Source organism: Gorilla gorilla, chromosome 1, assembly GCF_029281585.2.
Source record: "Gorilla gorilla gorilla isolate KB3781 chromosome 1, NHGRI_mGorGor1-v2.1_pri, whole genome shotgun sequence".
Classification (NCBI taxonomy): Eukaryota; Metazoa; Chordata; class Mammalia; order Primates; family Hominidae; genus Gorilla; species Gorilla gorilla.
This window is the reverse complement of record NC_073224.2, coordinates 232,552,986-232,566,762: the sequence shown is the minus strand read 5'-3', so window position 1 is coordinate 232,566,762 and position 13,777 is coordinate 232,552,986. Positions and strand designations below refer to the sequence as shown.

At 44.7% G+C, this 13,777-nt stretch overlaps 1 pseudogene; it reads right to left on the bottom strand.

Moving 5' to 3' along the window:
• Window positions 1-3,386: 3,386 nt before the first annotated feature.
• On the bottom strand, window positions 3,387-4,510 carry LOC101136037 (large ribosomal subunit protein eL8-like; annotated as a pseudogene).
• Window positions 4,511-13,777: the final 9,267 nt, after the last annotated feature.

The following is a 13,777-nucleotide window of genomic DNA, read 5'->3' as shown; positions in this document are numbered from 1 at the left end:
TTTAATTCACAATGTTTCTTTGAGTGAATGTCTTAGGGCTGCTTTAAGAATGTAAATTGGGTGGTTATTTTGACTTTTATGTCTGCTTTTCAATATTTCTACTTTTAATTTATTTCACTTACCTAAACCTCGATCTTCCTTCCAGGAAAGATAAATTTGGTTCATTCTAATCCTCTTTCTCCTCCAAATTGTGGTTTAGTAGTCTAACCTTCTTTTTGAAATTCTACACATGTTTTATAGTTTTTACACTCTGTTTACTGATTGATAACTTGCTATTACTGGTTTTGCTTTTTATTGAGTTAATCTACTTATCTGTCTGCTTTCACATACTTTAAGCTGCCTATTTTATTCTGATTGTGATCAAAGCTGTCACTGGTGTTTATTGATTTTTTTCTGTTCTTTCTCTCTATTTTTACATTTCTACAACATGAAATTTGTACTCACTAGTCTTTCTTTCTTTTTTTTTTTTTTCTTGGCAGAGTCTCACTCCGTTGCTCAGGCTGGAGTGCAGTGACGTGATCTCAGCTTCTTGTGCTCAAGTGATCCTCCCACCTTAGCCTCCAGAGTAGCTGTGACCACTGGCGTGCCACCATACCCACCTAATTTTTGTATTTTTGGTAGAGATGACATTTTGCATTTTGCCATGTTGCCCAGGCTGGTCTCAAACTCCTGAGCTCTAGCAATTCACCTGCCTCAGCCTCCCAAAATGCTGGAACTACAGGTGTGAGCCATCATGCCTGGCCTGTAGTCACTAATCTTTACGGATTATTTCACCTTTCTAGTTCTGAAAATCATTTCCATTCACCTTTCAGAAATGTGAGCTTGGTACACTGTAGCTGTGGGACTAGTAACCTTTCTCTTAGCTCTGAGGTCAAATCACTTTTATTTGGATATGTTTTCTGGGTTTTCTTTCTAAGTTTTGGTTTGAAAACTTAAGAAATGGATGTATGAATGTTTAGAGCCTTGGTTTCTGTTGTTTTCTTTTGTTCTTGTTTTTAAGAGTGTTCCTGAGAAAATTCCTATGCAGCCTAATAATGATACTAGGATTTCATTGAGAAAATTTTAATTTTAGAAAAGTTACTTTTTCCGGCCGGATGCAGTGGCTTATGCCTGTAATCCCAGCACTTTGGGAGGCCAAGGCCGGCGGATCACTTGAGATCAGGAATTCCAGACCAGCCTGGCCAACATGGCGAAATCCCATCTCTACTAAAAATACAAAAATAAGCTGGGCGTAGTGGTAGGTGCCTGTAGTCCCAGCTACTCAGGAGGCTGAGGCAGGAGAATCGCTTGAACCCAGGAGGTGGAGGTTGCAATCAGCCAAGATCACCCCATTGCATTCCAGCCTAGTTTCCACATTGCTGATCTTTGCTGATTACCCTGGTACATTTGTTTAGCACAAATGGGTTTCTTGGATTCATTCTCTAAGTCTTGAACATCTCTTGCCTTGTTATAATCTATTTGTTTAATTTGCAGGAGAGGGATTTGCTATATGTTAAGCACAGTTAATCCTTTGCTCTTGGCATCTATTTTGCCATTTTCAGCTTTTGTTGGGGTACAATTAAAAATTATTTACAGGTTTAGCAGAGTGTTTTTTCTTTTCTTTCTTTCTTTTTTTTTTTGAGATGGAGTCTCGCTCTGTTGCCCAGGCTGGAGTGCAGTGGCATGATCTTGGCTCACTGCAACCTCCGCCTCCCAGACTGAAGAGATTGTCATGCTTCACCCTCCGGAGTAGCTGGGACTATAGGCGCCCGCTACCACACCTGGCTAGTTTTTGTATTTTTAGTAGAGATGGGGTTTCACCATGTTGCCAGGCTGGTCTCGAACTCCGGACCTCAAGTGATCCTGCCTCGGCCTCCCAAAGTGCTGGGATTACAGGTGTGAGCCACCGCGCCCAACCTCTTTTTCTTTTCTTCCTCTTTTTTTTTTTTTTTTTGAGACAGGGTCTCCCTGTCACCCAGGCTGGAGTGCAGTGGTGTCATTATGGCTCACTGCAGCCTGGACCTCCTGAGCTCAGGCAATCCTCCCACCTCAGCTTCCCTAGTAGCTGGGGCTACAGGCATGCACCACCATGCCCAGCTAATTAAAAAAAATTTTTTTTAGAGACAAGGTCTCACTATGTTTTCCAGGCTGGTCTCGAACTCCTGGGCTCAAGTGATCTACCCCCCTCAACCTCCCAAAGTGCTGGGATTACAGGCGTGCACCACCACACCTGGCCTGGTGTTTTTTTTTCTATATTGAAAGGCATCGCTTTTGAAGTTATCTATTTTCTTTCATATCCTCAAGTAATCTGACGTAACCCATTTGTGATGACTCATGAACCCAGAGAAGATGTGGCAATTTTACTGTTCTATGTATCTTCTGTTCTTTCTGGCTTGCTCTTACACTTGTAATGCATTTATGCATTCCACAAATAGGTATTAAAAGCCTATTCCATTCCAGGTGCTTTTCTGGGTACTCAGCTCCATTAATGAGCAAATGAAGTTCCTGCTCTTAGGGCACTTACATTCTAGAGACGGATAATGTATCTGTTTATATACAAGACAGTAAGTAGACAAATGATTAAGGGAAAAAGGTGCAGTAAAGTTAGAAGACAGAGTGGGGCTAAATGGGCTATTTTATTTTATTTTTTTGAGATGGAGTCTCACTCTCTCACCCAGACTGGAGTGCAGTGGCACGATCTCGGCTCACTGCAGCCTTTGCTTCCCGGGTTCCAGTGATTCTCCTGCCTCAGCCTCCCAGGTAGCTTGGATTACAGGCACGCACCACCATGCCTGGCTAATTTTTGTATTTTTAGTGGAGATGGAGTTTCACCATGTTGGCTAGGCTGGTCTTGAACTCCTGGACCTCAGGTGATCCTTCTGCCTTGGCCTCCCAACAGTGCTGGGATTACAGGCGTGAGGCGCTGTGCCTGGCCTGTAAAGGGGCTATTTTAGATGGGATGGTCACTGATATGGGGCTATTGAGCAGAGATCTGAATCAGGGTGAACAATGAGAAGACACAGGGGAAGAGTGTTTGAGGCCATGCAAAGGGCCTGAGGCAAGAGAGTGCTTCGCTTGTTCAAGTGGAGCAAGGCTGGCCTTAGAGTGAGGGCCAGTGCTAGGAGATGCATTCAGAAAGGTGGACCCTGTCGAGCCACTGTCCCCTTGATTGTGATTTGCTGGCCACCTGGCCTTGTCACATTCCTGGAACACACCTGTCCTTGCTGCCTTGTGCCTTTTCTCTTTCTGTTCTCTAGAGTGCCAGTGTTCTTTCCGTGGCTGTTCTCATGGGTGCCTTCTCATTGTGCTTTTTACAGCAGTATATTTGTTTACATCTTTTTTTTTTTGGAAGGAAAATGTGTATTATTTTAATTATTTTTATATACTAAAAACTCAACAGTGTACATTTAATCCAGCTTGGTGGCAAGTTCTTTAGCCTTTGCCTTTTTGAGATTGGTAATGCGGGCCACAGACTTGGAAGCCAGGACATTGCCTCCCCAGTGACAGCAGATCTCATCGTGTCTGTCTTTGTAATTGGTCCTGATAGCTTCCACCAGCTTAGCCAAAGCTCCTTTGTCTTCCGAGTTAACCCATGCGAAGGCAACAGTGGTGCAGGTCTTCCTGTAGACTAGACGTCCCAGTCTTGCCTTCCCCTTGATAGTGCAGTAAGGGACCCCCATTTTACGACACAGGGCAGGCAGGAAGACCACAGCTCAATGGGATCCATGTCGTGTGCAGTGATCACCAGCTGAGACTTTTTGTTCTCCACCAAGGTGGTGACGGTGTTAACTCCTGCTTGAAGGACATTGAAGGACTGGTGGTCTCTTAGTGGGGACATCCCCTTTGCTGGCAGCTGTCTTCTCAGCCCAGAGCCAACAGCCTCTGCTTCTTCTCTTGCTTTGTCTCTGGTCTGTACTTGTGGGCCAGCTTAAGCAGCTGAGTAGCCGTATGGCGGTCCAGGGCTTGGGTGAACGGGTTCATCACAGGAGGCACTTTCAGCCTCTTATAGAGGATGGCTCTCTGCCACTGCAGCCTGATACAGTGGGGCCATTTCACAAAGCCGGTGAGGTCCCTTTTGGGCTGGATGTCCTGTCCCATGCCAAAATTCTTAGGCTGTCCCTTTTCTTTCTCCTTCCTTCCTTCCTTCCTTCCTTCCTTCCTTCCTTCCTTCCTTCCTTCCTTCCTTCTCTTTCTTTCTCTCTTTCTCTCTTTCTCTTTCTCTCTTTCTTTCTTTCTTTCTTTTTTTGAGACAGAGTTTTGCTCTTGTTGCCCAGGCTGGAGTGCAATGGCACAATCTCGGCTCACGGCAACCTCCGCCTCCCGGGTTCAAGTGATTCTCCTGCCTCAGCCTCCCAAGTAGCTGGGATTATGGGCATGTGCCACCACGCCCAGCTAATTTTCTATTTTTAGTAGAGACGGGGGGTTTCTCCATGTTGGTCAGATTGGTCTCGAACTCCCGACCTCAGCTAATCCGCCCACCTCAGTCTCCTAAAGTGCTGGGATTACAGGCGTGAGCTACCGTGCCTGGCCTGGCCTTACCATGCCTGGCCTGGCCTTTTCTTAAACAGGGGATTCACCACTTTCCTGGCTTTCTGCTTCTTCATGACAGCAGGGGCGGGAGCCGCCTTCTTCCCCTTGGGCTTCTTTCTTTTTGGCATCTTGGGCAGTGGGAGGAGAGATTGTTTACTTCTTTATTGACTTGCCCTAGCACCCCAACTGGCATATCAGTGCCACGTGGGTCGAGACCAAGTTTGTTTGATTACCATGTACTCCCAGGACCTACTACAGCACCTAGGACTCAGCAGGCTCCAACAAGTGTTTGTTAAGTAAGTGAACAAAGATAAACATCTTGGCCGGGCATGGTAGCTCATGCCTGTAATCCCAGCACTTTGGGAGGCCAAGGTGGGTGGATCAGCTGAGGTCAGGAGTTCCAGACCAGCCTGGCCAACATAGTGAAACTCCATCTCTACTAAAAATATAAAAATTAGCCGGGTGTGGTGATAGGCTCCTGTAATCCCAGCTACTGGGGTGGCTGAGGCAGGAGAATCGCTTGAACCCAGGAGGCGGAAGGTGCAGTGAGCCGAGACTGTGCCATTGCGCTCCAGCCTGCAAAACAAGAGAGAAACTCTGTCTAAAAAATAAAATAAAATAAAATAAACAGCTTGTATTGGTCAGTGAGTTTCCCTGAGTAGTTTAATTCACTTTATATAAACATGTCCCTCTTTTACTGGGAAGAGAGAATCAGGAGAAGAAAAGAAAAAGACAACCACAACCAAATAAATATGTCCCCACCTCTCATCTCACTATCTCCATCTCCCATGTTTATTACCAAATAACACAGTTCGTATTCCTGGGATTCCCCTATTTGACATTTTTCTGTTCTCATGATCTTGAAGTCGATCCCATATGAATACTAAGGTTCTGGCATTTCTGTCACCACATGTATCAAGCTCTTACCCAACATATTTTCCCATTGCTTCTTGGTTTTCTTTTGACATATTCTTCATAACATTAACCTTATAAGGCATGTAAATATTTCTTTCTTTTTTGTTTGTTTTTCTTTTTTTGAGACAGGGTCTTGTTCTGTCACCCAGGCTGGAGTGCGGTGGTGCAATCACAGCTCACTGCAGCCTTAACTTCCCAGGGTCAAGCAATCCTTCCACCTCAGCCTTCTGAGTAGCTGGAACCACAGGAATGTGCCACCACACCCGGCTAATTTTTAAATTTCTTTTTGTAAAGATAGGGTCTCACTGTGTTGCTCGGGTTGGTCTTGAACTCTTGGGCTCAAGCGATCCTCCCACCTCGGCCTGCCAAAGTACTAAGAGGCGTGAGCCACCGTGCCCGGCCCAGACCTGGTCTTTCTATCCTGACTTCTTGTTAAGTGATGACAATGTGCTCCTTTTTCATTCTGCCACAGTAGATGGGTTTCTTTTATTATTATTATTATTTTCTTTGTAGAGACAGGGGTCTTGCTTTGTTGCTCAGGCTGGTCTCAAACTCCTGGCTTCAGACAATCCTACCTCAACCTCCTGGAGTGTTGGGATTACAAGTGTGAGACCCTGCCCCTGGTCGAGGAGATGGGTTTCTATTCCGTGCAGTTATACACAATTTCTAATTAATACAGCTTACTTGAGAAGGTGAGATTTGATCAGGGCTTTGAAGGATGTGAGTAGCAACTAACTGGGAGAAGGGGGCCAATGAAAGAGTAATTCCTAGAGGCTCTGTTCAGACTTAGGGCTTTTGAATATCAGGGGTTCATCATCTGAGCTGCTGAATTAGACTAGGACTTCTTAAATACTTCTAAAATTGGTCTTGGGAATGAACCTGCACGAAGAAAAAAGCCTAATAAAAATAGTAGTAGTAGCAGTAGTAGCAGTACTAGTAATAGCTGGCTGGGCATAGTGGCTCACACCTGGAATCCCAACACTTTGGGAGGTCGAGGCTGGAGGATCACTTGAGCCCAGGAATTCAAGATCAACCTGGGGCCAGGTGCAGTGGCTCATGCCTGTAATCCCAGCACTTTGGGAGGCCGAGGCAAGTGGATCACCTTAGGTCAGGAGTTTGAGACCAGCTTGGCCAACATGATGAAATCCTGTCTCTACTAAAAGTACAAAAAGTTAGCCAGGCTTGGTGGTGGGCACCTGTAATCCCAGCTGCTTGGGAGGCTGAGGCAGGATAATTGCTTGAACCCGGAAGGCGGAGGTTGCAGTGAGCTGAAATGGCGCCATTGCACTCCAGCCTGAGCAACTCAAAAGAGTGAGACTCTGTCTCAAAAAAAAAAAAAAAAAAAAAATCAACCTGGGCAACATAACAAGACCCTGTCTCTACAAAAAATAAAAATAAAAAAATTAGCCGGGCATGGTGGTGTGTGCCTGTGGTTCCAGCTACTCAGGAGGCTGAGCTGGGAGGATCACTTGAGCCTGGGAAGCCTAGGCTGCAGTAAGCCACGATCGCACCACTGCACTCCAGCCTGGGTAACAGAGCAAGACCCTGTCTCAGAATAATAATAATAATGGCAGGGCGTGGTGGCTCACACCTGTAATCCCAGCATTTTGGGAGGCCAAGGTGGGCGGATCACCTGAGGTCAGGAGTTCCAGACCAGCCTGGACAACATGGTGAAACCCTGTCTCTACTAAAAATACAGAAATTAGCCTGGTGTGGTGGTGCTCACCTGTAATCCCAGCTGCGTGGGAGGCTGAGGCAGGAGAATCGCTTGAACCCAGGAGGCGGATGCTGCGGTGAGCCTAGATTGTGCCACTGCACTCCAGCCTAGGCAACAGAGCGAGACTCTGTCTCAATAATAATAATAATAATAATAATAATAATAATAATAACAACACTTCCAATGTAATAGGCTTTGTTCTAAAGGACTTACATGTGTTGCCTCCTTCAGTCCTCACAGCTACTCTTTGATGAAGGGTAGTTCCCACCTTATGGCTGAGGAAATAGAAGCAAAGAGAGGTCAAGCAACTTGCCCCAGGCTGCACAGCTAGGAAATGGATGAGCCAGGATCTGAACCCAGGCAGTGTGGCCTGAGCCTGAGCTCATTAGTTCATGCCAGGCAGGGTTTGACCAAAACCTTGGACTCACTCCTGTCTGCTTTCCTTCAGTGACTAAGAGGATTCCTGAGATGGATGTGCAAACATGAAGTGTTGACTTTCCTCCATGGGAATGTACTTCTGGCTTCCACTCCTCAGCTGCTGCTGCTAAGCCAGTGAGATAGGTGGTGGTTTGGAAACACCCTCATGTATGTTTCTTCTTTTTGTTGTTTTTGGGATCCTTACTGAATTAATTTTCCCCTCATTTTATGAAATATAGAGGTTCTTGCTGTATCTTATACCCCACCCCAAATTCTACTGATTTGTTCTGAGCTGTGATAAAAATAATGATCCCAAGTACATGCAGGGTTTCTTCCAGCCTCTAGGGCCTGGCTTTGTCTTCCACTGCTCCTTCCGGGATGCTCCTCTGAGAACCAAAATCCTACCCTTTACATCCAGATCAGGACAAACTCACAGAGTAGTTTGCGAACTACTAGTTTAGAACTAGTTCGGAATCTGCTTGTTACGGTTTGTGACAAGAGGAATGCAGAAATCGGAAGTAAATAAGGGTAAGAGACTTTAGCAATTGAGCATTTGTCCCCAACACCCAAGCATATGATCAGGGAATTAGTCTTGACGGGGCATGGACCCCTTTGGATGCTGTTGAACTTGTGATGAGTTGCATGCTGCGTGAGCTGTGTTAAAGTCATGGGCAATAGGACTGATTTTTGGTTCCTGAAGGGGTGGAAATTAAAACAAAACAAAATAAAACCAAACCAAACAAAGTAAAACAAAAGAGGTGACCCTTTATCACAGAAAGTTTGTGAGTCACTGCTCTAACCCATATCACATTTTGCCACTTGTGAATCACCGTAGTATTTCAGTCTACATCACATAATCTAGGACTGGACTATACAGGTTTATTATTGTTTTTTTGAGACGGAGTCTCACTCTGTGGCCCAGGCTGGAGTACCGTGGCGCCCTCTTGGCTCACTGCAATCTCTGCCTCCCGCCTCCTGGGTTCAAGTGATTCTCCTGCCTCAGCCTCTCGAGTAGTTGGGATTACAGGCACGCGCCTGGCTAAGTTTTTTGTATTTTTAGTAGAGACAGGGTTTCACCATGTTGGCCACGCTGGTCTCAAACTACTGGCCTCAAGTGATCTACCCGCCTCGGCCACCCAAAGTGCACTGGGATTACAGGTGTGAGCCACTGCACCCAGCCTGGACCATACAGTTTTTATTTATGATTTATTTATTTTTATTTCATAGAGATGGGGTCTTGCTATGTTGCTTAGGCTGGTCTCAAACTCCTGTCCTCAAGTGACCCTCTCTCCTGAGCTGCCCAAAGTGCTGGGACCTCAGGCGTGTGCCACCATGCCTAGCTATTAAGTTTTTTTTTTTTTTTGTAGAGACAGGGTCTCACTATGTTGCCCAGGCTGGTCTCCAACTTGTGGGCTCAAGTGATCCTTGTGTCTCAGCCTCCCAAAGTGCTGGGATTATAGGCATGAGCCACTGTGCCTGGCTCAGAGATACGTTTTTAAAACCTCATTCTAGTTGCTTCATTTATGGAAATCTCACCTTCTTGTTTGTATTCAGGACCCATGAGTTGGCACTCAAGGATTTTTGCTTCTATTTTTGTCATGATTCAAATCAAGAGATGAGATAGGAGCCAAGGCAACTATCTTTACAAAAAAATACAAAAATTGGTGGGGAATGGTGGCTGATGCCTGTGACCCCAGCTACTTGGGAGGCAGAGGCGGGAGGATTGCTTGAGCCCAGGAAGTCAAGGCTGCAGGGAGCCATGAGGGCACCACTGCATTCCAGCCTGTCTCAAAAAAAAAAAAAAAAGTAGGGTTGGACAGAAAGCAGAGTCAGCTTTGCCTCACTTGGTGGTAAAAAGAAAAAAGAAAGTCTCGAAACATTTATTTATTTATTAGAAATGCAAAGCCAACAAAGAATCTTCAGGCAAACGATTGTAGTGACTGTTTATTGGAGGTTATTGTGTGCCAGGCATTGTGCATTTACATATATTATTTCATTTAACCTTTATACCATAATCTTTTAAAAGTAGGTATAATTATCACCATTTTGCAGATGAAGAAAATGAGGTGTCAGAGAGGTTAGGTAACTGGCCCAAGGTCACACAGCTACTAAATGGTGGCAGTCTGTCTGACTTGGAAGCCTGTGTGCTTTTGCTTATTCCCATTATTGCTTGATGACACCAATTACTGCTAAAAGGGAATGTTACTGGATTTAGAGGATATGTGTACTCTGTCATTTTTCTAAAACAGCCTTCTTTGGCATTGTTTCACGGTCTTATATTTCCATTAAAGCCTTTCCTTTAGATACGTAGCTTTTACTTCAGAGGATGGTGCGGGAGTTACAGCTTGGGCTAGGCTATCCTGCAAATTGCAATTCCAGCTTTTTCTTTCCATCTCTTGGGAGAAGACAGAGACAAAGCCTTCTTCTTTGGCTTTAATTAGGCTGTAATTCAGCCTCATCACTGGGGAGGTCGGGACCTGCAGCTTTAGGAGAGATCTGCGTCCTGTCTTTGAGGACAGCAGATTTGCTTCGGGACTCTCTGGAGTGCTGTCAGCACTGTGACCAGGATGGGGTTTTCAGAGGCTGCTTTCTGGTTCTTTAAGGCTAATTTTTAAATTTTATTATTATTTTTTTTTAGTGCTTTAGTAGTTTTCAAAGGCTTTTATTGTTTAATTGAAAAATATGTTTATTAGTTCATATTTTTTATTTTTTAGACAGAGTCTTGCTCTGTCACCCAGGCTGGAGTGCAGTGGTGCAATCTCGGCTCACTGCAACCTCCGCCTCAGGGGTTCAAGTTATTCATTGCCTCAGCCTCCCGAGTAGCTGGGACTACTGGTGCCTGCCACCATACCCAGCTAAATTTTGTATTTTTAGTAGAGACAGGGTTTTGCTATGTTGGCCAGGCTGGTCTCGAACTCCTGACCTCAAGTGATCCGCCTGCCTCTGCCTCCCAAAGTGCTGGGATTACAGGCGTGAGCCACTGTATCCGGCCAATTAGTTCATAATTTAATCAGCTTTGAACATTATTCAAACAATTTGCGATCCCGAATTAGAATTCAATTGCAGTTTATATAAGATGAAGGTACATTTAATAAAGGAACATTTATCTACTAAGATACTTAACTTGGTTGTTGAATTATCCTCAGAACATAAATTTATAATAGTTTTCCTTTAAATGTACAGTATTTTTTAAAACCGAATTGACTACTTTAAGGATGCAGGTATAGCTAAAAAGTCATTTAGAACTTTTTAAACAGTACTTTGAGTTGCTGTTTTAGAATTTTTTTTATACATAAAACATAACTGAATTTACGGCTGGTATTTGCATTTCTAAATCAGAATATCAGATCTATACTTGAAAAACCTTTTTTTAAAAAGTGTTTTAAAAAGCAAGATTCCAGGCCGGGCACAGTGGCTCACGCCTTGTAATCCCAGCAGTTTGGGAGGCCAAGGTGGGTGGATCACTTGAGGTCTGGAGTTCCAGACCAACCTGGCCAACAAGGTGAAACCCCATCTCTACTGAAAATACAAAACTTACCTGGTTGTGGTGGTGGGCGCCTGTAATTCCAGCTCCCCGGGAAGCTGAGGCAGGAGAATTGCTTGAGCCCAAGAGGCAGAGGTTGCAGTGAGCTGAGATCGCACCACTGCACTCCAGCCTGGGCAACAGAGTGACGCTCCATCTCAAAAAACAAAACAAAACAAACAAACAAAAAACAAGATTCAAGAATTGCCTACATTCAATATGAGTTCTTCGACATGATTCAATTTTGATGATTATGCAAAGGCGTAATTCTGGAGAAGCAAATTCTCTGCTTTTCATATTTTGCTTCCTTTGAGGTGACCTAGCAATTAATAGAGAAATCAGAATAATTGTGATTCAGGATGTTATTATAAGGAAAGGTAATGTCAGGAGGGAAAAAAATAGACTCCCCTCTTAGGAACCTAAGTGGTCTTACGAAAAGTAGTTTACTTACCATGTGTATTAGTCCATTTGCACACTGCTGATAAAGACATACCTGAGACCTGACAATTTATAAAAGAGAGAGGTTTAACTGGACTTACAGTTCCACACAGCTGGGGAAGCCCCACAATCATGGTGAAAGCCAAGGAGGAGCAAGCCACGTCTTACATGGATGTCGGCAGGCAAAGAGAGAGAGCTTGTGCAGGGGAACTCCTCTTTTGAAAACCATCAGATCTCATGAGACTTATTCACTACTACCAGAACAGCATGGGAAAGACTTGCCCCATGATTCAGTTACCTCCCACTAAGTCCTTCCCACAACACGTGGGAATTCAAGATGAGATTTGGGTGGGGACACAGCCAAACCATATCACCATGATACCTCTAAAATATATGTGTATGTGTGTAACTAGTTTCTAGTTTTTCTTTAGTCAATTATCTCTGTCACACTGTTACTGTTCTTTTTTTTTTTTTTTTTTTTTTTTTTTTTTTTTTTTTTGAGATGGAGTTTCACTCTTGTTGCCCAGGCTGGAGGCTGGAGTGCAATGGTGCGATCTCAGCTCACAGCAATCTTCGCCTCCCGGGTTCAAGTGATTCTCCTGCCTGAGCCTCCCAAGTAGCTGGGATTACACCACGCCCGGCTAATTTTGTATTTTTAGTAGAGATAGGGTTTCTCCGTGTTGGTCAGGCTGGTCTCGAACTCCTGACCTCAGGTGATCTGCCTGCTTCGACCTCCCAAAGTGCTGGGATTACAGGCATGAGCCACCCCGCCAGGCCTGTTACTGTTCTTTTAATCCCTCAGATCTAACTGGGGATCAAAGCCTTGAGTTCCGGCTGCTAAATGACACCTCATCCATCCCTTCCCTGCAGTCCAGCTGCCTGCAGCTGCTATATCTCTTGCCTTTTAACTGGTCTTCTTGATTCCAAGATCTTCCATTCTGCAATCCATCTTTCACACTGCCACCTGGGTGATGGCTGTTTTGAAAACAATATCTGATCATGTCACGCTGCCACTTAAAATCCTCCCATCTTCATTTCTCACAGAATAAAACAAAAGACAACATAAGACTCAGGCACAAAATAAAGGGAAGGTCAGACACAGAGCCCTTGCCTCTTAATCGTTGCCCATTGTTCCTTCTGCATTCGCAGGTGTTCTAGCCTCAGGGACAAACCATGGCCCGTCCTTTTAGTTAAACTTTACTCTTGGCCTAGAATGTTCTTCACCAGCCTGCCCCCCTGGACCTGGGACCTCCGTGGATGCCTTGGCATCACCACCTCCAGGATAAGCCTTCCTTGATCATCTCTTTCCTCCCTTTTCTCCTCCTCCTCCTCCTCCTCCCCCTCCTCCTTCTTTCTTCTTCTTCTTCTTTTTTTGAGATGGAGTCTCGCTCTGCTGCCCAGGTTGGAGTGCAGTGGTGCAATCTCAGCTCACTGCAACCTCTGCCTCCCAGGTTCAAGAGATTCTCCTGCCTCAGCCTCCCAAGTAGCTGAGATTACAGGCATGCACCACCACGCCCAGCTAATTTTTTTTTTTTTTTTTTTTTTTTTTTTTTGAGACAGAGTCTCACTCTGTTGCCTAGGCTGGAGTGCAATGGCTGGATTCGGCTCACTGCAACCTCCGCCTCCCAGGTGCAAGTGATTCTCATGCCTCAGCCTCCCAAGTAGCTGGGATTACAGATGTGCACCATTGTGCCCATACAATTTTTGTATTTTTAGTAGAGACGGTGTTTTACTATGTTGGCCAGGCTGGTTTCAAACTCATGGCCTCAAGTGATCTGCCCGCCTCGGCATCCCAAAGTGCTGGGATTACAGGCGTGAGCCAGCACTCATGGCCCCTCTCCTGCTTCTAGTGAACCAAAATCCCAATGCATTTTAAATATTAATCTAGGTTACATGAGTTTTAATTACAATATTTGTATCTAATTATTGCATTTTAAAAACAGGGTTGCACAGCGGTTGAGGCCTCTGGCTCTGCATGTTGACTGCCTGGATTCTGGTTCTGCCTCTGGCATTTCCTATCTGGGTTATATGGGGAAATTACTTAAGCTGCCTGTACTTCAGCGTGCAGTCTGTCAAATGGGGATAATAATAGGGCCCACTTCACAGGGCTGAAGATTTAGTGAATCAATATATGTAAGGCTCTCGGCTGTGACAGTAAATAATATTTACTGAGCCCTTTATTCATCCCATGAGGAAGCCATTATGTAAATTGCATAGATTTTATTTGAGAAAATACTTTTTAAACTATTTTATTTATT